This window comes from Cavia porcellus, unplaced genomic scaffold (genome assembly GCF_034190915.1).
Source record: "Cavia porcellus strain 051 isolate PalLab524CR breed Dunkin Hartley unplaced genomic scaffold, mCavPor4.1 scaffold_6, whole genome shotgun sequence".
Taxonomy (NCBI): Eukaryota; Metazoa; Chordata; class Mammalia; order Rodentia; family Caviidae; genus Cavia; species Cavia porcellus.
Window position 1 is genome coordinate 2,922,555 of NW_026947489.1, and position 26,021 is coordinate 2,948,575.

Consider the following 26,021-nt stretch of genomic DNA (forward strand, 5'->3'; position numbering starts at 1 on the left):
ACTGAACATGTGCGGGACAGGTGTCTGTGGACACGGCGATTTCCTCCCACAGGATCTGTCCTCAGTGTTTCAGGACCCTCCACACTGCTCGTCGTTGCACTAATTTATGTCCCTAGCAGCAACGGACAATTTTCTTTTTCTCCACATTCTCAGAAAGGCTGTTTTTGAGGGGCTGGTTTCGTAGGAATGGGCTAATTAATGGGGGGCAGGAAGGTCAAGTTCCTTCCAATGTCAGCAAGGCTTCGAGATATCAAACTAGCAGAATAAAATGATATGTTTGGTTCATAAAGGGGCAGGGGGAGCATTTTGGGCAAAATAGGAATATTCTGTATATTTTAAATATTTCTTACAAAGACATGCATGTGTCAAAATATATTAAACTGAATACTTAAGATCTGTGAATTTTATGGCATAGCAGTTTTATTTCAATCAGAATATATAATTAAACTCTTAAAAACTAACAGAAGTAATCTAATACATTAATATAAAAAATGAAAATGGGCCCTGTGTTTAAAGTTAATATTAGGATCACATGGCACCTACAGAAAGTTTCCAGGGCAGAGTTTGGTACATAGTAAAGGTTAAAAAAATTAAGAGGTATTTCTGTAACATGTATTGCCAATAAGACTTCTTTATTCTCCTTCATTTCTGAGTATAGAACATTAATCCAAAATTCAAACTTGCGCTGATGATGGGAAGCACAGAACATTGCTAAATAATTAATTAGAGCCAGGCATCAGGGCACTGTGACTTCTTCTAAACATTCAGTTCATTCACCTAAAATATGAATTAAACTACTGTTCTGGGCAAATTCCTTCTTTTTTCTTCCTTTTCTTAGGTGTGTGTGTGTGTGTGTGTGTGTGTGTGTGTGTGTGTGAATTTCACTTTTCTTTTAGTGCTTGTAAAATTCCTCTTATTCAAATGTTCTCTTTTACTTTTTCCTTCCATAGGTGGGTTTTGTGAGACTGATGTTTGACTCATCTTATTTAATGCCATCACTGGGTCTCATTTCCTGTGCTTATGCTAGATCCAAACATTCTTAGAGACTTGCGGTCTGTGACATCTTATTTGCATCAGTCAAGAAAACCTGCAGATTCCGGAAGTCTGAGCCCTTGTCTGTGCTACGTGCAGTGGATTCCTGTGTACTGGGTGTTTCCCATTGCTGGATGACTAGACTTTAGGTCCCACACTTTAGATGTATGTGAGTTGAGTGTCTCTTAATCAATTTGAAGAACTGAATGTGTTTTGGATTTCATATTTTTGGAATATTAGCATGTACATAATGAGATACCCTGGGGCTAGATCAAGTCCTGTGAATACACATCTTAAACACATAGGCTGAGGATAATTTATAAAATATTTCAATGTGCTTGTGCTTTGACTGCGACCCTCCACATTAACTCCAAAGTGTACCTCGTCGTGTTGATACACACTAAACACAACAGCCATCACCTCTTCCTTCTCTCAGTCTCCCTGCATGTGTCCTCCATCTTATTTTCCATGCCACTCTCTGGGAAAGGCTGCTAAAGCCTGAAGCAGAGGATGCTTCTGTTCTGCTAAAAACTCTCCAACATCTTCCGCCTTAGTCTAAGTGAAAGACACATGGTGCATCTAGCTTTTTAATATTCTGAGTATGTCCTGCCTTAAGGTCATTACCCTTGTTTTTTCCTGTACCTTGAGGGCTCCTGTTACTGCCCTCATTTATACAAGTCACCGTCCTTTCACTGATATCTCTATTTGCATTACCTGATTTCTGTACATCTGTCTGGTCTCTGTGAGCTTAGTCCATACTGTAAATGCTTGTCTACTGAGTATTTTTTAACATGGAATATGGCACGAACATATTGAAAATGCAGACATTTTCATGTTGCATTTCCAGCCCCTGGAAGTGTGTCTATCCCATGGGAGGCACCGAACAACTGACATGGCGTGGAACATCGAGGCGTCACAAGGTCCCAGCTAACAGTTGTTTAATTTTTAAGAAAGTTTTATCAAAGCAACCCAAGTTTCAATGGAGAATACAGATGCAGTCATAATAACTACAACAGATATCTGATAAACTATGCTCTAAAATATCAAACACTTCTTCATACTCTTTTAATTGGGATGCAGAGGGACAGGAAGCCAAATATACCCAATTAGAAAATCATAAACAAATCACACTTCTCCACACAAATTCCAAACTCTGAAAGAGATCTCAAACTTCCTTTCTCTCACCGATTACATCTAGTTACATGTGTTTTGGGGAGAAAAAGCTGAAATCACTAGCTTGAATCCTCATCAGAATGTGTCAGGAAAAATAAGAGGCATGATTTCCTGTGTCTGGTCTGTATGTATGAGCGTGGAAGTCTTCAGCCCCACCCTTACAGTAAGAAAATTTAAGTCAAAAGCTCTTTTTTCATACCTGGTTCCTGCTCCTGGGCAAACCCACCCTAGGACCACATAATACATAAGTCAATATAACTGCGCTGTGTGAGTAAACTGCTTATCAACAGGAATAAACTTAAAATCAGGCAAATATTAAGCAATGTTAGTTAGATGGGCCCTTAAATTTGAAAAAACAAAGACAGATGGTCATAAATTGATGATTTTTCAACTTTATAGTGCTGCGAAGATGATGCACATTCAGCAGAACCATGCTTGAGTTCAAGCCTTTTTCCTGGAGCTAGCCCTAAGGGGTACAGTGTAACCTCTTGAGGCCCAGCAATAGCAGAAAGCCACAGTTTTCAGACAACGCCGCAGTCAGCGGGGGATGGCATTCATATGTAGGTTGCATACCCTACATTCAACATGCAGGGTTCTGAACCTAAGACGGGTTTACCAAGCTTCCGTAGTAAATCAAGAGGCATCTGTGTACTGATACACAAGTGTATACTACAGCAGATTGAGCTCTTTTCAACAAGGATAACTACAATGCCTTCATGGATTCTGAGGCACGCAAGAGGCTCTGGATTACTCATCAGAGACATGAAAACAAATGAGAAGACATTAGATGGAAGCATATTAATGTCACCCAGAGACGTGTTCAGCACATGATCACATTTAAGAAAAAAATCAAAAGAATGAGCTGACCTGGCCAGGAGGGGGATGCTGGTGATGAGGTTTGCTTTTCCTGATGTGTTCATTGTGATTTGAGTTTATACATAAAGCTACCCACGTTTTAATCATAAATTCCTATGACAGAGACATTATTTTTTTGCTAATACCAAAAGTTAACAAAAACAAACACCGAATAAAATGCTAGCAGCTGAAAACGCTCAGGTTCCGATGCAATTTAGTTACTGAATGAGCATTTGTGTAACTGCTCACTGTGAGTACTGATTCACAGCAGCTTAGGGTTGAAGCCCCTTTTGACAAACGCTGCCACGGTGACTGATCAGGGTCTCAGTAGCCATAGGGAAGTGACTACTACCATGTTTTCTTTTTGTTAAGATGTAAATAACTTCTGATTGATAAAAGAAGATAACCCTGAGAACATAATTTATTTTCCTGTAGTAATTTACTAATTTTGCATCCAAAATGTTTTCTAATGTTTCTTTATAAAATGTTCTATAAATGACTAGTTCTTCAAATGACCTTACACCTGCAGTTGGTATCTTATTGATCACTTAGTTCTTCAATGAGTTGGTTAAACTTTCTAGTAGGTGTATTTTATTCTTACGAATCATTCTTTAACTTTTTGAAATACTTTAAAAATATATAATTCAGAAGCATATATTTCAAGTTGGTTATGCATGTCAAAACATTATATACTACCCCAGCAATATATACAATTTTTAAGTTTTTGTCAATCAGCTAATAAAAGTAAAAGTAAGAAGCACATCTTAGGATGTAGACAAAGGATGTAAGAAACTCATTTTATGAATAAAGTGTGGTTGTCGATCAAAGTAGGTTATAAGGATAGAAGAAGGAAAAACACATTAAAAACATCATTTTCTAGCTAAAATCTTGGTATTATTTTAGCTAATGATTTTTCTTAAAATAAAAAAATCAACTCTAATTAATATCAGTATGTTTTCCATAAAAGCTCATCTTTGAGCTAATATTTGAAGACAACTTTGTACAACAGTTTAGGTTATTATTAACAATAAAATATAACTGACATGTTCCAGGTTAACTACAATATTAAAGCTGAGTGGCATATGCTGAAAAGCCATTATTATCCACACTGAGACACTGAACCACTTTCTCCTGGTTAAAAAATGATCTGGAGCGAAATGATCCTCTTAACCATCGAGATGTCTATTATTAAATTTCACATTCCCCATCACATTTGTTCCCCACTCTTTTAAGGTATCAGTGTGATACTCTGGTGTGTTTAGCCTTATTTTGCATGTCTTGAAAATATTTTGCAGTAAAATGTTATTATACAAGCTCACTTTAAGCAACCTTATGAACTAAGACTTAGGGAAATAGGTCATCCCTCCATGTGTCCTCACAAATACACAAACATACTGGACATAAACAAAACGGTGAGAAATCCCAAAGGAAAGTCTCCCTCACAGCTCGCCTCTCACACCTAATAGTTACTGCTCTGAGGAGTTGGTTCATCTTAGCGATAAGCGGTGCCTTCTGTTGGGATTTGCCTTATCATTATTATTATTAGTAGTAATAGTACTGGGGATCAAACTCTCAACCTCACACTTGCCAGGCAGGCACTTGTGCTGCTGAGCTAATTCCCCAGCCTATTTGCATTATTATCAATGTTATATCACCACTACCGTTACAATAACCTACAAAGAATAGAGTAAGATGAGGTTCAGATTTTTCTTTTAAAAGATCTGATTTATTTTTTAAGTTACACTTGCTTTGTAGACTACTACCCAGAATGTTATGAATTTACATGTATCTTCCTACATAGGATAAAAGAGCCCAGTGAGTAATTCACAACTGGGAAACTGTAGATATAATTGTAAAAAGTGACACTATTTTCTAAAATGGTCACTGTCTCAGGGAAAGAGAGACAGAAAAATAGTGACATATTTTTACTAATGGTTACTGGTTTATCTTAGTCCTGGGTCAAACACATTGACTACTGTGGACCAGTTAGAATATTATTCCACAAAAAAATCCTGTGTTTCTAGTTCTGTTAGAGTTTTATAGAACATGATAAATCGTGGTTGACCAGCCATAAAAGCTGGTTAATATGAGAGAATCATGCAATTGTGTAGACAAATGAAGCCACTGAGTCACCCAGAACTCAAAAGCAGACAGCGTTGTGTTTGTATATGTGATTTTCTCTATTATCTGACCTCTTGGTTGAGAAGCAGCACAGGAGAGCAGCAGTGTGGCTCTGCAGTGGGGAGAATTAACCTGTTCACGTAGTGTAGACGTGGATCTGCACCCAGTTTTGTGAGTCCTGTGAAAACAACCTGTGCAGTTCCAATAAACACTGCCAGCATCTCAGTGCTTGGGAAACCAGACAGCGACATTATCAAATGTGTCAGGAAATAATGTGCCTTGTGCCCACTCCACTGCCTTTCCCAATCACTATCCATGGGATTATAATTACCCGTGAGCCTGCTTGGTTGAAACACAGCTGATGGAAGACCCCGTGCCTGCATTAACAAGCTGCTAATGAAGCGGGAGACACCTAGTCCTCTTCTAAGTGATTTCCAGGGATCCTGAGGCAGAAACAGGCCCACATCACAGCGCCTCCTGTGGCCATCAGCCTGACTGTCCTGGACACAGTGTGGTCCGCGGTCTTAGGCTGTGCTGCTGGTATTGGAAGAGAAACGACAAAAATCCTTTAAGATTTGGACAGCACAAACGAGGAAAACCCGTGCAGAACGTTTATGACGCACCATGCTGTCTGAGGACAGTGCAGAGCCTGTCCGTCTGGCCAGAGCGCGTCTGGAAGACCGTGCATTGTTTCTACTTAGCAGATTCCCTCTTCACTTTGCTAAACGCCTCATTTGATCTTAAATGAGCACCAAAGCTCAACACACCTCGAGATCACTCAGGCTCAAAGACGCGGAGGTGGGGGCCTGAAGTGATCAGCAGCATTAACTAAACCTCAACGTTTAGTTCCTCCAAGGCACCTGATGCTGAATTCCATGAGAGCATTCAGGCGAGGAGGTGCTCAGAGGAAATGCAGCCACTGCCCCCTACATTTCCATGCAGCATCTAACAGCCTCTCTGAAGGGGAAGAGGCAGAGGGATTGGCCCACTGGGGCTTCCCATGGCATCAGAAGAGAACCGGAGATGTTTCCAATATCAACTCCTAACAAGTTTTCCTCATGTTCTGTAGCAGCTTCACATTTGGAGGGCGCACGCTCTGCCCTCAGAGCTACTCCTAGACTCCCTCTCGATGGGCAGAAGAGCTACACTATCCCCTTGAGGCACAACTGGCCACACTGGCAACTTTTACACAGGTGTTAGCCCACCTCCCACCAGAGCCTTTTGCTGGGCAACCTTCCTGGTTATGCTCCTTAAACTTACTGACTTAAAGCTTTTACTTGTGACCCTGGACTGGGAAATCTCCTTGTCTTGTATTCTTTTAGCACCAGGTTACTTTGCTGAACAAATCTGGTTTATCAAGAACTTTCTGTTAACTGATACTCTGCATGTTTATGGTGTAGAGCTACTTGATGTCAGATAAAATGAGCCCTAAAACTTCATACAATTTAGAAAACTTTGGAGCCCTTATTATAAGATTAAGATATTTAGTCAATTTTTAATATTATACATAAGCAAGGAAAAATATAATAAAAAAATTAATGCCAGAGGGAAGCAAACATAAAATATTTTTAAAGAAAAGAATATGAACTAAAAGCTCAGGAGACACAGATATTTATTAACTGAACTGTGTCTGCCTATCAAAGGTCACTGTGTTATTTTGGGCTCCCACAATCTTGTGCTTCACCAGTGGAGCACTCAGTTCACCTCTCAGGGAGCCTTCCACTCCGTGTCTTCTCCTCTGTCCCTGTGTTAGCTTTCTATCTCTACAAAGACATCAGAGAAGGTCGATTTATAAAGGGAAGAGATCAGCCAGGGATTTCACTCAGCTGCACAGCGCCTGCCTGGCAAGGGCAAGGTCCTGATTTGGATTCCTGATTTAAAAAGAAAGATTTCCTGGAGAGAAGAGATTTCTTTTGTCTCAGAGTTTTGAAGTGTCAGCACTGATCAGCAGCAGGGCCAAGCCTATGATTAGGCGGCCATTAGAGCAGGTAGCTAGTGACAGAGAAAACCCACTCAGCTTAGAGGCAGTGGAAAGAGGGGCGCCCCACAGACCCCATCGAGGGCACGGCCTCAGGGACCAAAAGGCCTCCCAGGAGGCCCCCCGCTTACCGTTTCCACTGTTTCCCAAGAGTGCCCTGCTGGGGACTGAGCTGTAACACGGCCTTTAGGGACCTTTCAGGCCCCAACAAAGCAGATTCTCCTGGGGCCCTCCCACTGAGGCCATACTCAGTGTCCCTCCTGTAAAGCTCCCAGACACTGAAACAGTCACGTGTGTTCCCTCTCCTGTGTTCCTGTTGGTCATTTACAGTGACTGAGAGGGGATGCATCTGTCGCAGAGTGGGCCTGGGCTCACCCCGCATGACCTCAAGCAGGACGGGGGGGGGCTGGGACAGAATGAGGGAAAGAGGGAAGAGAGAGAGAAAGAAGAGGGGTGTAGAGGGGAGGGAAGAGGTGGGGAGAAGGAGGAGAAGAGAGGAGATCTAATAGAAGGGCCTGCCCTGAGATCTGCTCCCCCTTCTCCTCTCCTCCCATGAAAACATCCTCATTACAGGGCAGAGCTGTTTACTCACTCATCACCTGGACTTCTTTGCGTGAGTAAATAGGAGAAAAAACCGTGGCAGTGCACCACGGTTAACTGGTGAGGGTCACACAGCACACGGAAGGTAGTATGAATAAGGCATGATTAGCTGCTGACATTTACATACTGATGAGCCATGTCAAATTTAGAAAAGTAGCCCTACATTAGTATATAAAATTATAGTTTTGCCATGATATTTTTAGAGCTTTTCAAAGGATGTTTGGAAGTACAGTTTCTCTCTGATCCTGTGATCCTGAGCTCGTCTCTCTTCCCCTCTCTGTGTCTGTCTTGTTTCTGCCTCCATCTTCCTGTGCAAGGACCCAGGCAATGTGTGAAGAGAAGTGTAAGAGTTATAGACCCTCAAAGACACCTTTTCAGAAGAAAAGCGCATGAGCACTTCCAGCAAACGCTAGTCAATTATCTTGAATAAATGGAGCTACTGTTTCTGAATGGTGGACACCACACACTTTACTGGTATACTGGCTTCCTGTTCTCAGCCTTTTGTCCATCCAGGATAGGTTAAGAATACTGTCCTGGAGGTGGAGCAGGGAGGTCAGTGTCTTCCATTCAGATGACTAAAACAAAAATCTGGAACAAGTAGCTCCTAAGGGTGGTGAGAGGAAGATGCAGCAATGTGGCTATTGGATGGGAAGGCCACAGGGTGTCCTTGTGGAGGAAGGAGGTCGCACAGAGCCCTGGGTGGGGGAAGAGATTTCCAGGCCAAGGTTGGGAAGCCCACACAGGGACAGCAGTCCAAAGGCAGGGGCCTCACTACATCATGAAGGGGGAACAGAAGCTACAGATGTGAGGTTTCTGCCAAGTAGGCAGGGGGACACACGTGGGGTCCCCCTTGGTCCCCTCAGGGCACCCTCAGTCCCCCCACTATGGGGCAGGCAATCTGGCTGACAGTGGCCAGCCAAGGAGCTCTCCCAGTTTGGAGGCAGAGGCATCACATAAGCAGAGGGGCTGCAGATACACAGGATGAGGACCGAGTCATGGTCAAGGCAGTGAGGGCGGGATGGAGGGTGGGTTCTAGGTTTCACTCTAGCCGAGGGCAGAATCTCGGGACTGTCTACAGTCACAGCAAGGCTTCACTGTCTCCCTGTCTGTCCTCCCTGAGTCCTGGGGCTCCTCCTGTGTGATCTTCCATTAACTTACAGTGGAAGGCAATTGGCAGCTTGTCTGAACAAGCCATCAGAGCTAACATGGCCAGTTAGAGGCAGGCCATGGCCAGGGGTCCAGAGGTGAACATCTCCTCTGCGGTGCCCCTACTCAGTGCGTGTAGCCAAACTCTGACCGAGAGCAGCACCACTGGCACCTACCACAAACAACTCAGCTTTTCACTGCAGAAACACCTGCAACTTAACACGACCGAAAAACCAGTGCATAGTGAAGGTCACTCAAAGGAATAGCAAAATACTGCTGTTGACCTCTGCTGGATCTTGAACCAGAGAAAGTAATTCCTGCGTACTTGCAGGTCTTAGCTATAAATGTCACCACTAAGGTGAACAGTAGAATTTAAATATGGCTTATCGATTAGATATTGTATCCTATCAATATAATTTCCCTATTGTTTTAAGTATACTATGATTACATAAAATAATGTTCCGGCTTTTGGAAAATAAATATTGAAGTATTTAAGGGGAAGTAGAAATATGAAATGTATGTTCATCTTCCTCTCATATGGACAGCAAAACAAAAACAAAAACTTTGTGTCTCTGTGTCTGCAGAATGAAAACGAGAGAACAATTTAGGAAATGTGGTAAAATATCTTAAAAGGGTACAGAAATTCTTTGTCCTAGTGTTACAATTTTCCTTTAAGTGTGAAATTAATACAAAATAAAAGATAAAAGTGGTAATACCTGTGTCATAAACAGCAATATTCCCAGGAAAATATTCACATTTTGTTTATCCTCTGCTGGCTATTTTTTGCCAGCTATGTTACTATATTATGGTTACCTTTGCGTAGATTGGTGAACGTACTAAAAATACGCTAAATGACTTTGCTATGGTCATGTTGTAAAAAAGATCGCCTTCAAACTCTACTCAAGAGGGACCTCCATTCAGTCTGGGGAGCTGAATGTGTGCAAGTTGATTCCCAGTGCAGGGTAGGCTTTGGAACTTTGCTCCTGGCCAGTAAGACCACACCCCGCATCCCAAATCACCAGAGGACATATGAGAGGTCCCCGAAGGCCTAAATGAGCCATGCCCAGTGACCTGCAAGTGGCTAGCAGTTGCCTGCAGTCTGCCCCAGGAGCCAAAAGTGGGCCAGGTAATTCCCAGCACATGGGGAAGCTTTGGAACATCGCTTGAAATCCAGAAATACAGGAAAATAACAAAACAAAAGAGCAAGATGCAATCTCAAACTTTCAGCCCAATCCAAGCAAGCCTAGGAGACGTGGACAGAGAAGAAAATGTAAGCCATACATCTAAAATGCCTGAAATTATAACAAAGGAAGTAAAAAAAAAAAAAAAAAAACTCTGGGAAGCTATAAAAGAACTCAGATCAGAAATAATCTCCCAGGTAAAAGAAGAAATGATAAATGGTATGAAAGAAATGCTGAAGACATAGTTTAAAAATTAGCAAAACAATGCAAAAATATGGAAACCTTGAATGAACAATACAAGAAACAAACAGAATGCATGAAGCAGATTCAAAGAGATATACAAGAAATCCAAAATTCCATTGAAAGGCGGCAAAACCACCTCAACAAAAGTGAAGACAGAATTTCAGACATCAAGGACAAGATGCAGCTAGTGAATGTGAAAGGAAAGATCTTTTAAAAATAACAAGGAATCAGGAAGTAATTCAACAGCTGCAAGATGATGCAAAGAAAAGCAATATAAGATTGAAAAGGAAGGTGCCAACACAAATGATAGCAAGAGGCTATTTACAGAAGTAATAGCTGAAAATTTCCCAAACATGAGAATGGAAACTGAAATACAGATCAGTGAAGCATATAGAAGTCCAAATAACCATAGCCAAAATAAAACTATACCTACAAATATAATATCAACATCCTTGAAATCCAACATAATAATAGAATACTAAAAGCTGCTAGAGAAAAGAGACAGTTTACTTATAAAGGAAAGCCTATCAGAATCACAGCAGACTTCTCAACACAAACAATTTAGTCAAGAAGAGCATGGAGTGAAGTATTTCAGATCCTCAAGGAAATGACTTCCAACCCAGACTGATGTGCCCTGCAAAACTGTCCTTCAAAACAGATGGAGAAATAAGATACTTCCGTGACAAAGAACAGTTTAAGAACTTCATGATCATCAAACCAACCCTGCAAAGAATACTGAAAGACATTCTAGATACATATAGGAAAAAACCACTAAGCAAGGCAAACAACTAAACTGAGTGGAAAGGTAAAGAATCAACAGCAGATAGATAACATGTCAAAAGTAAACCAATATATATCAGTTATAACCATTAATGTAAATGGCCTCAATTCACCAATTAAAAGAAACAGACTGGCAGAATGGATCAAGAAACAACATCCAACCATATGCTGTATACAAGAAACCCATCTAACTCAAAAGGAAACTCACAGACTGAAAGTCTAAGGATAGAAAATAATACTTCATGCAACAGGATCCCTCTCCCTCAAAAAAGCTGGGGTAGTTAATCTGTTTGCAGACAATGTGAACTTCAAACCAAGAACTATCCAGAGAGAAAAATAAGGTCACTACATACTAGTTAGGGGAAAACTCCAAGAGGAAAGATAACAATCTTGAATATATATGCACCAAATTCAGGAGCACACAGTTATACAAAACAAATATTAACAGAAATGAAAAATCAAATAAGCGATAACACAATTATAACAGGAGACCTCAACACACCATTGACACAAAGGGACAGACAATTAGACAGAAAATCAGCAAAGAAATAACAGAACTGAACACCTGTGGACAAGTGGACATATACAGAGTGCTTCATCCAACATCAGAATATACATTCTTCTCAGCAGCACATCGAACAGTCTCTAAAATAGACTGTATATGAGCCCTCTAAAATAGACCGTATATGAGCCCACAGAATAAGCTTAAGTAAAGGTAAAAGAACTGAAATTATCCCATGCATGTTATCAGATCATAGTGCCATGAAACTAGAAACTAATGACAAAAGAAACTACAAAAACCCCATAAATACATGTAAATTTAGTAATACACTCCTGAGCAATCAGTGGTCACAGAGGAAATTAAAGAAGAAATTCAACAATATCTACAAGCAAACGAAAATACAAATACATCTTACCAGAACCTGTAGGACACAATGAAAGCAGTCCTCAGAAAAAAATTTATTGTGATGAATTTCCACATCAGGAAAATAGAATGAACACAAACAACCTGATGCTATACTTCAAACATCTAGAAAAAGAAGAGCAAGTCAAGCCCAAAGCCAAAAGAAGGGAGGAAATTATAAAGGTTAAAGCAGAAATCAATGCAATATAGACCAAGAAAACAATACAAAGAATCAATCCATCAGAGTTGGTTCTTTGAAAGAATAAATAAAATGGACAAGTCTCTAGCCAATCCTACACAAAAAGGAAAGAAAAAACTCAAATTCATGCAATAAGGAATGAAAAGGGTGACATCAATACAGACCCTGTGGAAACACAAAAGATCATCAATACATATTTTGAAAACCTCCACTCTCATAAGCTTGATAACACAGAAGAAATGGACAGATTCCTAGAAACATATGAATTACCAAAGCTGGGTCAAGAAGATGTAAAACTGCTGAATAACCCAATTTCAATTAACAAATTGAAAACATAATTAAATCTTTACCAACAAAGAAAAGCCCAGGTTCAGACGGATTCACTATAGAATTCTTCAAGAAATACAAAGAAGATTTAATTCTGATACTCCTCAATCTCTTCAATGAAATTGAAAGGGAAGCAATTCTCCCTAACTCATTCCTGGAAGCAAATATTACTCTAATACCAAAAGCTGAGAAAGACCCAACCAAAAAAAAAAAAAAAAAAAAGAACTACAGGCCAGTGGCCAGTCTCTTTAATGAACATAGATGCAAAAATTCTCAATAAAATATTGGCAAACAGAATGCAGCAAATCATCAAGAAGATTATACACCATGAGCAAGTGGGATTCATCCCAGGAATGCAGAGATGGTTCAACATACACAAATCAATAAATGTAATCCACCATATCAACACAGCCAAAAATAAGAACATGATCATTTCTATAGATGCAGAAAAATCTTTTGATAAGGTCCAACACTTTTTCAGGATAAGAAACTTACAGAAAATTGGAACAGATGGTCTTTACCTCAATATGATAAAAGCCATCTATGACAAACCAATAGCCAGCACAATTTTTAACAGCCATATCTTGGAAACAACCTAAGTGCCTCTCAAGTGAAGATTGGATAAAAAAGATGTGGTATTTTTATACAATGGAGTATTACTCAGCTATAAAGAATGATCACACTGAGATACTTATAAATAAATGGGTGCAGCTTGATACCATACTCATAAGTGAAGTAAATCAAACTCACATTTGTAAATACCATGTAGTCTTCCTAGTGTAAGAAATGGTAAGAGTACATAAGACACAAAATACTCAATAAATACAGTGAATATGGACAACTATTTAGAAGAAAACAAGAGACAATGTGATAGCCAGTGATGATCTCTTGTTGGCTTGCTTTGAAATCCGTGTCACTTACATTGTTTTCTTCTGATCTGCTTTGATGTTTTGTTATGTTTAGTTTTATTCCCTTTAAAATAAAATTTTAAAAAAATTTACATGGGAAAAAAAAAAAAACTCTACTCAAACCAAATCACACTCCAGGAAAACTGACCAAAAACTTCTGCAAACATTCCGAGCTCCATCTCGCTGCTGCTTTTTTGCAATTGGTGAGGAAACAGTTCTTAGTGTTAACGCTGAACCGTGGATAGGAAATCCACACACCTCATCCAACAGGGACCATGCATGCAACGCCTTATCTGAATGAAGCCGTAACTTTCCGCATGTGCCTGAACAGCATCTCCATTCCCAGTGCATCTCAGTGTGCTATACCTGTTGTGTCTCCAGAGCACACTGTTACCTCCTGTGACTGGACACCTACTGTCCAGGCAGGTCACAGTTTCCCGTCATTAACCAGAGTCAGACTGCGCCACCTCGGGACCACAGGCCTTCGAGCTGCACTTGGAGGTCGTGTTCATGCCCCAGGCAGCACAGCCAACCCAGTGGGCGCATCATTTACCCATGTGCCTGCGAGCTAAATTTCAGAGGCAAAAACCCGATTCCTCTGATTTGAAGCAACTTTTTGCGTTTAGTTTCTGTCTTGGTCTACTTAAAACCAAAAGACCTTTTCCACAACGCAAGCTTAATATGAGAGAAAAACCTGGTTTCTAAAATGCCCAAGAGACCACTGTGGACAAACTTCATGCCCAACTGTGTACACACACTGTGATTCCGCCGTGGCCAACGCTACCAGAGAATTTCTCCAGAGAATGATGATATTTGCAGGCATTCGATGGCAGAATATGATAGGAGTACACAGGCCAAAGTAAATGATGAACACATCATGAAAGGTTACGGCAAGGGGAAATGTTTAAAAGCAAAAATGAGGCATTCTGAAACTGTGTCACTGTGTCAACCTTAATAATAAATAATAATAATAAAAATAATAAACCTGGGAGGTCAGGGGGACCAGTTCTCACACAGGATGCCTGATGGTATCTATCACAAAGACTGCCAGGATCACAGTTTTGTACAAAAACCCCCAGAATCTTACAAAAAGTCCTCCTCCTCCTCCTGCCTGGAGACTGTTCAACCTCAATGATGTCACCGGCCCTTGGCCACTGCAGTGTCTCTGTGGCACGTTCCCCAGAGACTTAGGTGCTGGGACTCGTGTCCCAGAGCTGCCACACACAGGCAGGCTTTTGGGGAAAGAAGAGACCATGTGGATTCTGACAGCACCTGTGGGTCAATCCATTGTGGTTCGTAATGTTATGGGCTTTGGGGGGTTGATAGGAAGTGAGGCTCCATGGAAGGGAGCAGGTCGCAGATCCTTGGGGGCTGCGTTTTACCCCTGATCCCTAGGCTCTCCAGCCAGCCCGTCAGCCTGTCTTTCTCTTTTTCTACTCCTCCTCTCACTCCTTCTCTCTCATCTTCTCTTCCCATCTCCACCTGGCCCTCGGCTCCATAAGGACAGCATCTCTGCTGTACCCTGCCCTTCCGCCATGACGCCCTGAAACAATGGAGCCAGCAGACCACAGATGGAGACATCTGAAATCATAAGCCGGAATGAACCCCTCCTCTTGTGAGTTATTTTTCTCAGGGATTTTGTTGCAGCAACAGAGCTGATGTCAAACACAGCCAGTGACATAATACGGGCCGGTGACATCAATTTGAGGTTGAACAGTCTCCAGGCAGGAGGAGGACTTTTTGTAAGGTTCTGGGGGTCTTTGTACAAAACTGTGATCCTGGCAATCTTTGTGATAGATACCATCAGGCATCCCGTGTGAGAACTGGCTCCCCTAACCTCCCTGATTTATTATTTGTATTATTATTATTTATTATTAAGGTTGACACAGTGACTTCATTGTTGTGCTTAGGTGGGGACTGCCACCTACCACTGTTCAATTCCCTTTTGGCTGTAAACATTGATTCTCCGGTCTTCTAAAGAAATACCAGTGTGGGTCATGGAGTCACTATCTCTGTACCCATCAGTTCGGATACCTCCGGGCCAAAAGGGATGACCCTGAAGACAAACACCACCCCAGTCTTTCGGGTCTCCTGCATTTGCTTGTGTCTCAAATTTCAAAGACAGAGTAACTTCCCCTACTTCAGTCATGTCAGGGGTTTAATGCCTACAAGGATTACTGAGAGCTGCACAGTTACTGAAGTGGCAGAGATAGAAGAAAATGCCATTTCCAGGAGGGAGACTGGTTAAGGAAGGGAAGGGGACAGTGAGTGCTTCCCCGGGAGACGGGGGCTCGGTCAGGCAGAGAGCGCAGACAGCCCCAGCAGCGTGCCTGTCCTGCCAGGGTGCAAGGCCTCTGGCAGCACACCCGGAGCCCTGTGATTGGCTCAGAGTCAGGACTCGGTCACGGGGTGGGGGTGATAACTAAACACGCCCTGTGAGTCTGCTGCTGGAGCCCTCCCCATCTCAGCCTTCCGCAGACATCCTCTCTTTTCTGTCTTTTTCTAAACACTGTGATTTTGGCTTTGCTACTAGCTGTCTTGTTCGCCACTTGATCAAGTTGTCACAGCGTGATTGCAGGAGGTCACCCCTGCCTAGTGAGTGATGCTAGCTCCTCCTCCATCACTCTCAGATCTGAACAAACTCCAGGAACAGAAGATGACCCATCTTTCCAGACCACTGCTTTGGCAATGACCACTCTCAGGTAAGAAGCCTTGGGTTACTTTCATCTCTGTCTATGGAAAGTTTCACCATCTACCCCTCTTCTAGTTTGGCTGCCTCTGCTTTTGTCACACGGCTCTTCCGAAGCGCCTTCTTCATGTGTTGCATGGGTATTCACAGGCACCTTTACAGACACTGCTTAGGGACTTCCTGCAGCACCGGAGGGGATGGCCATCTCTGCCTGGCCTGCCTGGCTCCCAGTCAGACCACCTGTTTCATCACAATGGACACCCATAGAAAGTCTTCCCTCCCATCTAGGAGCTGCCCGCCTGGATGAGTTCATGTCAAAGCAGACACAGGTCTTAGAAACGGGCTGAGCCAGATCTGTCAGAGACCTCATGGCTGACCTGTGCCTTTCTGAAAGGCTCATCCACAGTTAGGGTTAGTTAGGTCGATCAGGCCCCTGCACCCATGACCTGCCCATGAGGTTACTAAGAGCTGGCCTCACTGCCTTGACTCTGGGCTGTCACTGTTCCTGGCTTCTGCTCTGCCTAATCCTGCCTTGCTCAGTGCCCTGAGGGGTGATGAACTCCTGAGATCAATCTCCAGCATGGTCTCCAGGGAGCTCTCCCGCACAGTCCACTTTCAGAGATTGCCAAGTAGTTTCTTTCCCTCTGCATATGCTCCGTCCTTTTGGCTATAGTTTTGAACTTTGGTGATGCCCTGTGCCTGAACTGGACTTGTGATCTTATTGCACAGGACTTCTTGGTAGAAGACAACTGCCTCCCTGAATGTTCCCCACCTTCTGATATGCAGGCATCCTATCCAGATTTTCTAGGAGATCCTAGAGTCTCCCTATTGACTTTATCCTGTGAGGAGGCGGCCAGGGTCCCCATGTCAGATGAAATGATGCCCTTGATTGTGAAGTTTCAAAGAATGATGGTGTGGGGTTATCTTCCCTCAAATAAGGCAAAGGTAAAGAAGTGGTGGTGGTGGCTGGAATTAGCACCAGGAGCTCAGGAAGACACAGACTGCCAGTGTGTTGTGTACTGGTTCATCAGCCCTTTGAGCTGAAGTCACTGCAAATGTTTTCTAAAATTCGTAGAACTACGCAGTGTCACGTTATTTTGCGAAGCTGTTGTCTGATCAGTATGATCACTTGTTTTCCTCCTGTGTAGTTCCTGTACCTGGAAGTCCTGAACACCAGCGTGTAATGTGTGGGAGCTTAGCAGCTTCGAATGGCTTCTGCACTGCTTGGAGAGAGGCTCATCTGAAGCCCTGATGTCTAACTGTAGAGTCCACGTGGATGGGTGAGCTCCAGCTGGTGGAAAGTGACAATTTAAACCTCACATGATGTTGGTATTAAGTCAGAGCCTCCAGCAGATGTCATGGCATGCAGAGCAAGGTGTCCGTGGTGCAAATCCCACTGCCTGCTATGTGGTGAATTTCCAAAAAGGGAAGCCACACATACACGTTTTGTGTTTTAAAATACTAGAAAAACTCAAAATGGTACACTCTTAATGCAAAAAACATGAATTAAGATGAATATAATCATGCCTGGAAAACATGTATTAATGAAGAACACAAGAAAGGTAACAATTAAGAGAAGCATTAATCAATTTATACTTGCTTCTTAGCCAAAAATTAGTCTTTTGAAAGTCTCTGCTTTTGCAGATTTATGAGGTCACATTTTTATTTTCACTTTTTATATTTTCCAAAGGATAACATCAGGGCCTGATTCAAACCTCAATGTTATCTTTATTTCTATGCTTGAACCTCAGAGGTGAATCCTGCTAGGTACTTGTGGGGTACAAAAATTCTTCCTGGTGTAAACGGCCTTCTAGATTCCACGTGGTAACCTAATTCTGTCACTATCACAACATCAGTTTGTAGGTACTGCTGATGAAGGAGAACAAGAGAAGGATGATAGCAGCGTGCAATTTCACTTTTTTGCTCCCGTGCTTACAGTAGTCTGTATATTTTAACTGAGCCAGTTTGAGGTCCTGACAGGCAGTCAGTAGCATGGAAGATCATCTGAGCCAGCACTAAAGTTACCTGACAAGTAGTAAGTCATTTAAAATGGTTAACATGCAGGGGCACCATCACCAAAAACAGGGAGGGCAGAATCAGAAAATGGTGCGTGCGTGCGTGTGTGTGTGTGTGTGTGTGTGTGTGTGTGTGTAAAACATCTGGATGCATATTCATTTTTTGAACTTGGTCTTTTCTCTCAGTGGGTAAAATGTATGTTGTCAGATTATCCTCCAAGGAGTTACTGAACATCAGTGTAAGTAAGTCTTAATGTTTAAAGACAAGGATTCTTGAAATGTTAAAATGTCAGATTGAATGGGTGCCCCGGAAAGTGGCCTAATTGACACATCATCTTCGGTTAGCCTGATTTTTGCTGATAGCTGGATTCAGAAACACAACCCAAAGCGAGTGGCACTCCTGTGAGAACAGTTAGCTGGAGGACATGCAGCACTCTCAGCCTTGCGTATTGTTTTTCACTCGTGGAGGTACTGCAGTATCAGGATGATGCATGGAGTGGATGGAGCAAGTCCCTGTTCCATCTCCCAGCTCCAAAAATCCATTTAACATGCTACCCTCGGATAGAGGACGTATCAGATATTAAACTGATAAGAGCAGATACTACACTTGATCTTAGCCAAAAGGCCGAGAAGCAGCTCAGCCCTGCACACTGCTGATCACTCACTCCCAAAGGATGGCGCGTCTTCCTGCGACCCTTTCCCCCATACGTACAGACAGACACTGGCTCTCAGCCTGAAGATGAACTCTGTCTTCTGCAGGGGAGCTGCAGGGGTGATAAGCAGACCAAATAGTTTACACACTAAATTTACTGGTTGCTAAACTCATTTTATAGAAATTCACCCTGAAAAACCATGATACCCCTTCCATCCTCTCCTTGTGAGTAGTGTGGTATTTGGACAGAACCCTGAGCCAGTCCCAGGTTTCAGAGAGTTAGCATTGCCCGGCAAGGATGTTATTCAAAATCTCAAGACACTGTACTGTCCAGGTGTCCAGTCACACCCTGAGGGACTACATTAGTTCACCTTATGTCGCTGTAATAAAGGACCCAATACTGAATACTGTATGAACAGGAGATTCACTTACCACCATTTTAGAGGCTGAAAGTCCAGTTATGTGGCCCCATCTGTTGAGCCTCTGGTCAGGGTCTAACAGGAGAGGGCACTGCAGTGGCGACAGGGCACACGGGCAAGAGTACATGGTGAGACAGAAGACTAGAGGGACTCGGTCAGGCTCGTGCTTTATATGACAACTCACTTTATATGACAGTCACTTAGAAATTAACCAGGCACTACATGATGATACGTTCACCCATCCTGCAGACGGTGCCTCCACACCCTGTACATTAGCCCCACCTCTGAGCAGTTCCACTCTACCAATGTCACTCTCCTGGGAGCCACACTTCTGGCACATGAACCACAGCCAGACCAGAACAGTTACCTGTACCAGCGATGGAGGACACCTGGAAAGATCTCCTGGGGCCAGTGGACGGGGTTGCCCCCAGGTGTTCTAATGAACCCATTGGCTGGGGCCCCATAGACATACTCTTTCAAAGCCCTGCAGCCTGGCCAGTGGGCAGGAAGGACCCTGCTTTCAAGTGCTCCTGTCAGCCGAGAAGGCTGCAGGCCACAGTCATACCCAACCACGAGCACTAAATCTCATTCTTCGCCAAGCACTGCGCTCTGGCATTTCCATAGTGATTTAATGTCACAGTCACACAGTGCCAGTGACATCAGCCTCAACAAGAAAACTAAGTCTTTGCATGCTGGAACTGCAGTCTCCTAACCCATGGCCCACACAGCAGCCAGAACCAGACAAGATGTTAGCACTGCTGCAGAAACCTGTGGACTCTGGGGGGGTCGTCTGCAGCAGGGGTCCCGTGTCAGCAGGAAAGGATTTCTGCCACAGCTTACATTGCCACTGCCGTGGGAATGGTGGAGGGTGAGTGTGTGTGCACACGTGTATGTGCGTGGTACTGCATTCTTCCCACGAGACGCGCACAAGGCAATATCCCAGATACAGCGTGGAAGGTTAGGGGTGAAGGGTATCTCATCCAGGTCTGGGTCTCATACGGGCTCATCAAAGCAAGACCACACCCTGCCCAGGGTGACCGCTACACTAGGACCATGTTTCACGTATTGAACTTCAATCCCCATTGTGAGGTGGTAAGAGGGCAGAAACTTGATCTGATTGTGGTGTTTGGATGAGGCCTTGTGGAGGTGATTGGGCTTCAACAATATCCTGAGGATGAGGTCTGCATGACTGTATTCGGAAGGCTTTATAACAGAGAGAGAGAGAGAGAGAGAGAGAGAGAGAGAGAGAGAGAGAGAGAGAGAGAGACCAGAGGAGATTAAACACACACACACACACACACACACACACACTATCTCTTGCCCTGTGGTGCCCTCTGTTATCTTGGGTCTCTGTCAGTCAAAGGTCATTACCAGATGAGAACCCCGACCTTCCCAACTGAGCCTGAACAATCCTTCCTTCTTAGAACTCGCCTAGTTGGTGGCATGCTGTTCTTGGCACCAGAAAATAGACTAAAACAGTGTTTCTGCTGGCTTGGGGGTTCCTAGGTGAAATATCTCCCAGCTGATGGACGGGGCGCTGAGTCCAGGGCCACTTAGTATTTAGGTGAAGAAATGCAAGCTCTTCTGGTTTGAGACAATGACATGCTAGGACTTCTCCTTTCTGTTTATTCTTGGAGCCAACTCCCCAGACAGAGCAGCACCACTCCCAAGGTCTGCTGAGTCCTGTCAACCGCGAGTGGATTTCAGTGGGTTTTCCACGGGCTGCCTCTGATGAGGCACTTGGAGAAGCTCCCTGCTCTGGCCAAGGCTGCCTCTGCCGAGAGATGGACTCAGCTCTCCCTGTTCTTACTGTCTGCCTGCACCTCAGCATTTGTTCCCCAAGATGCAGCACTTTTGAACCAGCACACTAGGTCCTGGAAACGCCCCATTCCCAGAAGATCTACAGCTTAACTTCATCCCCAGACCTCAGCAAATGGTCTGGCATGCAGTCATCACTCAAAAAAAAAAAAAAAAAAAAGGAAAATATAAGTTTCAAGAAGAACACATATGAAAATAATATGATTCAGAGCTAAGCAAGAGCTTGCCGGTTTAAAAAGATGTTCAGATAATCTTGCCCTGATTCTCTAGTTTACATACACTTTTGTTTTGAAACCGCGTTACAGAAAAGAAAGACTTGGATGTGGTTTAAAATGCATGAAGATGGAACATATCTATTAAATGTTCAAAATCTCCAACATGCTATTTGCCTACTGAAACTTCATAGAAAGTTTCGCAGCAACATTTAGACTGGAACAGGTTTACTCACTGTGTCTACCACAGAGGCGCTTTACTCTAGATTTTGTTTTATTATGCTTTCAGCCATGAGAGTATTGCAAATATTTGTTTCTCAGATTCAGATCAGAGTTTAGAATACCTGGCTGCTATAATTTTATTGTTTTATCCTAGCTTTCTTTTATGTTTAATTTGGTGATTTTCAAAAAGTAACTGAACTCTTCTCATTAATTGAAACTTCAGTTACAGGTTATTATGGAAAATACTGAAATCTGATGAAAAGTGAACATACTGGGGAAAAAAGACCAAAAAATCCCTAAATACACACAACAGTAGCAACAGCTTGAGGGCCCATGGAACAGTGAGCAAAGTAAGCAATGCGTCATGCTTTTAAGGCCATGGCCCTTTACAGAAGGCAGTTCTGCCTGTGAGCAAGCTGAATGCTCACAGCACAGGTGACCCTCTGGGCAGGTGACCCCACAGCTGACCCAATCCCACCCAGCTCTGCACCAGCTGGCTAGGGCACCATGAGGAGGACACCTCAGCTTTCCCCCTGCAGGCTGTACATACTGGGTCCTCACCTCCAAATATCAGTGTCCACACAAGGAGCCTGCAGGGCACGCCTGCCACCAAAGGTTGTTGCTGTAGTGCTCTTTTTGTTTGGTTTGTTGTACTAGAAATTGAACTCAGGACCTTGTGTTTGCCAGGCAGAAGCTTGTGCCGCTCAGGTCTATCCCGGGCCCTTACTGCAATCCTTAACCTAACCACCACAGAGGTTTCTACCCCGCCTGCCTCAGCCCATTCAAAGCAGATTTCAACTCCAGGACATCTAGATTTTGCAATCATGTCAGGTGAGAGAAGCTGCCCTGCATGCTGCCAGCCCAAAATGCTGGGCTGCTCAAACCAGCAAGTTCCCGCAGCAAGCAGCATCTCAGCCCTCCTAAGCCACCGTGTGCGTCAAGAGGGAAATCAGAATCCCGGCTTATGTGTCTCCCAATACTTCCTGACAGTAGCCCTTGAGATACACGCGGTGTCTGTTTGTCTGTGATAAACACACTGCAATACGCAAGTCTTCAACTACCTCCCAAAGCAGAGAGAGTGGCGCAGCCAGGTCCCCATGTCCTCTGTGCACGGTCATCCAGCTTCTCAGCCACCAGCTCGCGGCCAGCCTTGCTTTAGCTGCATGCTGCCCACCTGCCATCCTTGCAAACTCCAAATACAATGCTACTGCATTCACATGTTCTTCCGTATGCATCCCCAACTAAGACAGACTAAACGCAAGTAAACATCACATGCTTATCAACAGCTACGATGGTTCCCTATGTTTATCAGATTTGCAAGTTAATTTCTATTCCCCCCACTGTGATGTAACGAGACATTTGTTGGAGCAGGGGTCAAATCCTTTCGCATGGCAATCTTTAAATACTCATCCGCCTCTCATTTATCACAGACCCTGCACTCCTGCTCTGTTTTCCTTTCTGGATTTTGGTGGAACTTGCTGGGAATAATAGGATAAAGGAGCTGTGTTAGACCTCCAGGCAGAAAAGATAAGGGTGTCATGTCTAGTCTCTCCGCGGCCTAACTGCCCTCTTCCCGCTGTTTCTTAGTAGACTTCTCTACCTTTATTGAGTGTTTTACTGAAATATATTTCAGAGCCAGGAAGACAGTCCCTCCTACAGCACAGCTCTCAGACAGCCTCATCAAATGGCTTAGAATGAACCCATGTTTGCTGCAGTTCACATGTTTCCCTGCCCCCCAAAACGTGCCTGAGACTTCATCCCCCAAGCAACAGTGTCGGGAAGCGGACGTGAAAAGGTGCTTAGGTTCTCTGGAACGGATTAATGCCAATACCAAGGGCTGGCTGCCGGGTCAGTCACCTGTTCTCCTCCTACCTTCTGCCATGGGCAGATGCATTAAAAAGGTCTTCCCCAGATGCAGGCCGTATCTTGGACCTGAAGACTCCAGAACTATGAGAAACGAACTCCTGGAGCATGACCTCACCGCAGGTCTCCTGAGAGAGCCACTCAGAGCACTACGTGGCACGGGACTAAGGCAGCCGAGCACCGTCCCTGAGCCAGGGGACTGAAGGACAGAGGTTTCCTCGTGAAATAGGATTTCTACTTGTAAGAGTAGTAAGCTACGGTTATTTTCAGACTTGGATTTTCTAGAAAACAAATGAAATCTGTCACTTCTGTTGTTGCCAATAGTAAGATCAGAGACGTTAAGAGGAAACAGGGAGCCTGTAGAACTTACCCTCATCGTCACAGGCTTCATGGACTCCTAGTCCTTAAACCCCTAGTTAAGAAGATTGGTGAAGATATTAACAAATGCCAACTTCTGTCCACAGTTAAATGATGCACATAATTCGGTAAACTAATATTTTTTTCAAAGGACCATGGCACTATGTCACAAAGTCAGGCAGGGGTAAAGATATAGTCCAAGTGTTGGACAGATGAATGGATTGCAAGAAAGCAAAGTATGAATAAATGTGATACCACGGTCCACATTGTAACTAAAATTTAAGAAGCAACTAGTAAGTTTGGTGTCATGTTAAGAAACAGTGGTCACTATTATCTGAAAAATGTAATATGCTCACCCATTTCCAAACTGCTTATCTGTCTCCGGCCGGATTTCTTCTGCCAAAATTAAATAGCATGACAGAACAGGTGTGGAACAGACCAAGCAAAATCATGCCCTTGATTGAACCACACATCAAAGATATTTGCAAAACATAAATTTGTGTCACCGTTCTCACCAAATTATTTTTAAATACCTATTTTATAGACAGCTTACTCAAATAAGCTTTACATTATTTTAAATGAACACATGTATATTTCAGTGCATAAATTTCAATTTCTAATACTATAATAAGTATGGAAAGTGGTAACCTACATAATTAAAATTTGGGGGAGTTCAAAAATTTTAAGTGGCTTGAATAAGAGAGTATTTTTGCTGTGTTTGTACATTCCTGGACTGAAAGCTCTATATTTTATGTCAGTTTACATATTCGTATTTCATGGAGGTTGTTATGGTTGATACATTGTGCCAATTTGAGGAGTTTAGAAGTTTAACAAAGTGATTCAGCAAGGAACCAGGATTCTTATTTTGGAAACATCATCAGTCTGTGCAAGAGGAGGCCCCAGGTGCTGTGCGTGCTACATCTATCCTGGTTACGGGTGCGGGGCAGCCTGTCTGCAATATAAGGGAGCAAAGGAGGCCTGTTCACTCCCTTTATGCTTTTGCTGCTGTCTTTTGGTAGCTTGAAGTTTAACCCTGTGCTGGGCTAACCCTTCCTTGGAGCCAGCTGATTATGGACTGAAACCTCAACAAACTGTGAATTAAATAAATCTTTCCTTCCTTCATTTTGGGTGCCAGGTATTTTGTCTCAGCAATGAGAAAAAATTAACCAAGATAGATGCTAGTGTATATTCCATTGACGACCAAGGTACTTTAAGAGATTGAATTGCTCAACAGAAATGCATGATTAGGAGTGTACATTAAGAGACAGCTTCACCTGAGAACAGAATGCACATGAACACAATGAAAGGTAGCAGTTTTTGTAAGAGTGAATCCCAATGGAATCCCCTACAGAAAGAAATCTAAAATACGAGGTAACATTTTCCTCTTGGGATCATTTGTTTTTACATTTTATTATGGCAATTTTAAACTTCCAAGAAAAGAAAGGACTTTATCATGAAAATTCTAATACCCACTGACAGTTTACATTGTACTAGATACAGGAGGCCGTTAGAGCAACAGTCAGTAAGGAACCAGGATAAACCTCCTCACATCATACTGTAGTTAAAAAATGGCAAGAGTACAGAACAGGAGAAGAGAAATGAGAGCCATGTGAGGGGAGTACAAGGTTACATACAAAGGCAAACCCACCAGAATAACTTTAGACTTCACTACAGAAATCCTGGAGCCCAGAAGGCCATTAAACAGTGTACTTCAAGTCCTAAAAGAAAATAGTACCAATCTAGATGGCTGTATCCAGCAAAGTTACCCTTCAAAACTGAAGAAATAAAAACCTTCAAAGGTAAGAATAAACTGAAGAAATTCATGACTAGTATGCCAGCATTGCAGAAGATACTTACAGAAATCCTCTGCACAGAGAGGAAGCAAAGATGCACTATTGAGAATTAGGAAAGAATCAAGCATTAGAAAAACAGCAAAATGCAGAAATTAGTACCTCCTTTTCTGTAATAACTCTGGATGGTCTCAATTCTCCAATTAAATGATAGACTGAAATATTGGGTTAAAACATAGGACCCAATTCTGTGCTCTTTCAAAAAGCACACCTTATTAGTAAAGGTGTGCACAGACTGAAAAAGGAAAGCATAGAAGACAAAAGCTTGTGCAAATGGAATCCAGACATGAAAGGAGAAGTCACTATCATCCTACCTGACAAAACAGACTTCAAGATAAAATTTGTAAGATGAGACCAACAAAAAAAGCCACTGGTAAAGGGAGTAAGCCACCAAGAGGTTACAAAATTGTGAACACAGATCCTGAGTGTTGGTGCACACAATTTCATAAAACAAATGCTACTCCATAAAAAGGAGCA

The 26,021-nt window shown here is 42.9% G+C and overlaps 1 protein-coding gene and 1 non-coding gene across 4 annotated transcripts in view; both read right to left on the bottom strand.

Moving 5' to 3' along the window:
- Gabrg3 (gamma-aminobutyric acid type A receptor subunit gamma3) overlaps positions 1–26,021 on the bottom strand; it is a 534,280-nt gene that overhangs the window by 191,174 nt on the left and 317,085 nt on the right. The window lies entirely within an intron of this gene.
- On the bottom strand, positions 18,598–18,788 carry LOC111753550 (U2 spliceosomal RNA). The gene has a single exon (XR_002788326.1). It is a non-coding gene; the product is annotated as a U2 spliceosomal RNA (small nuclear RNA).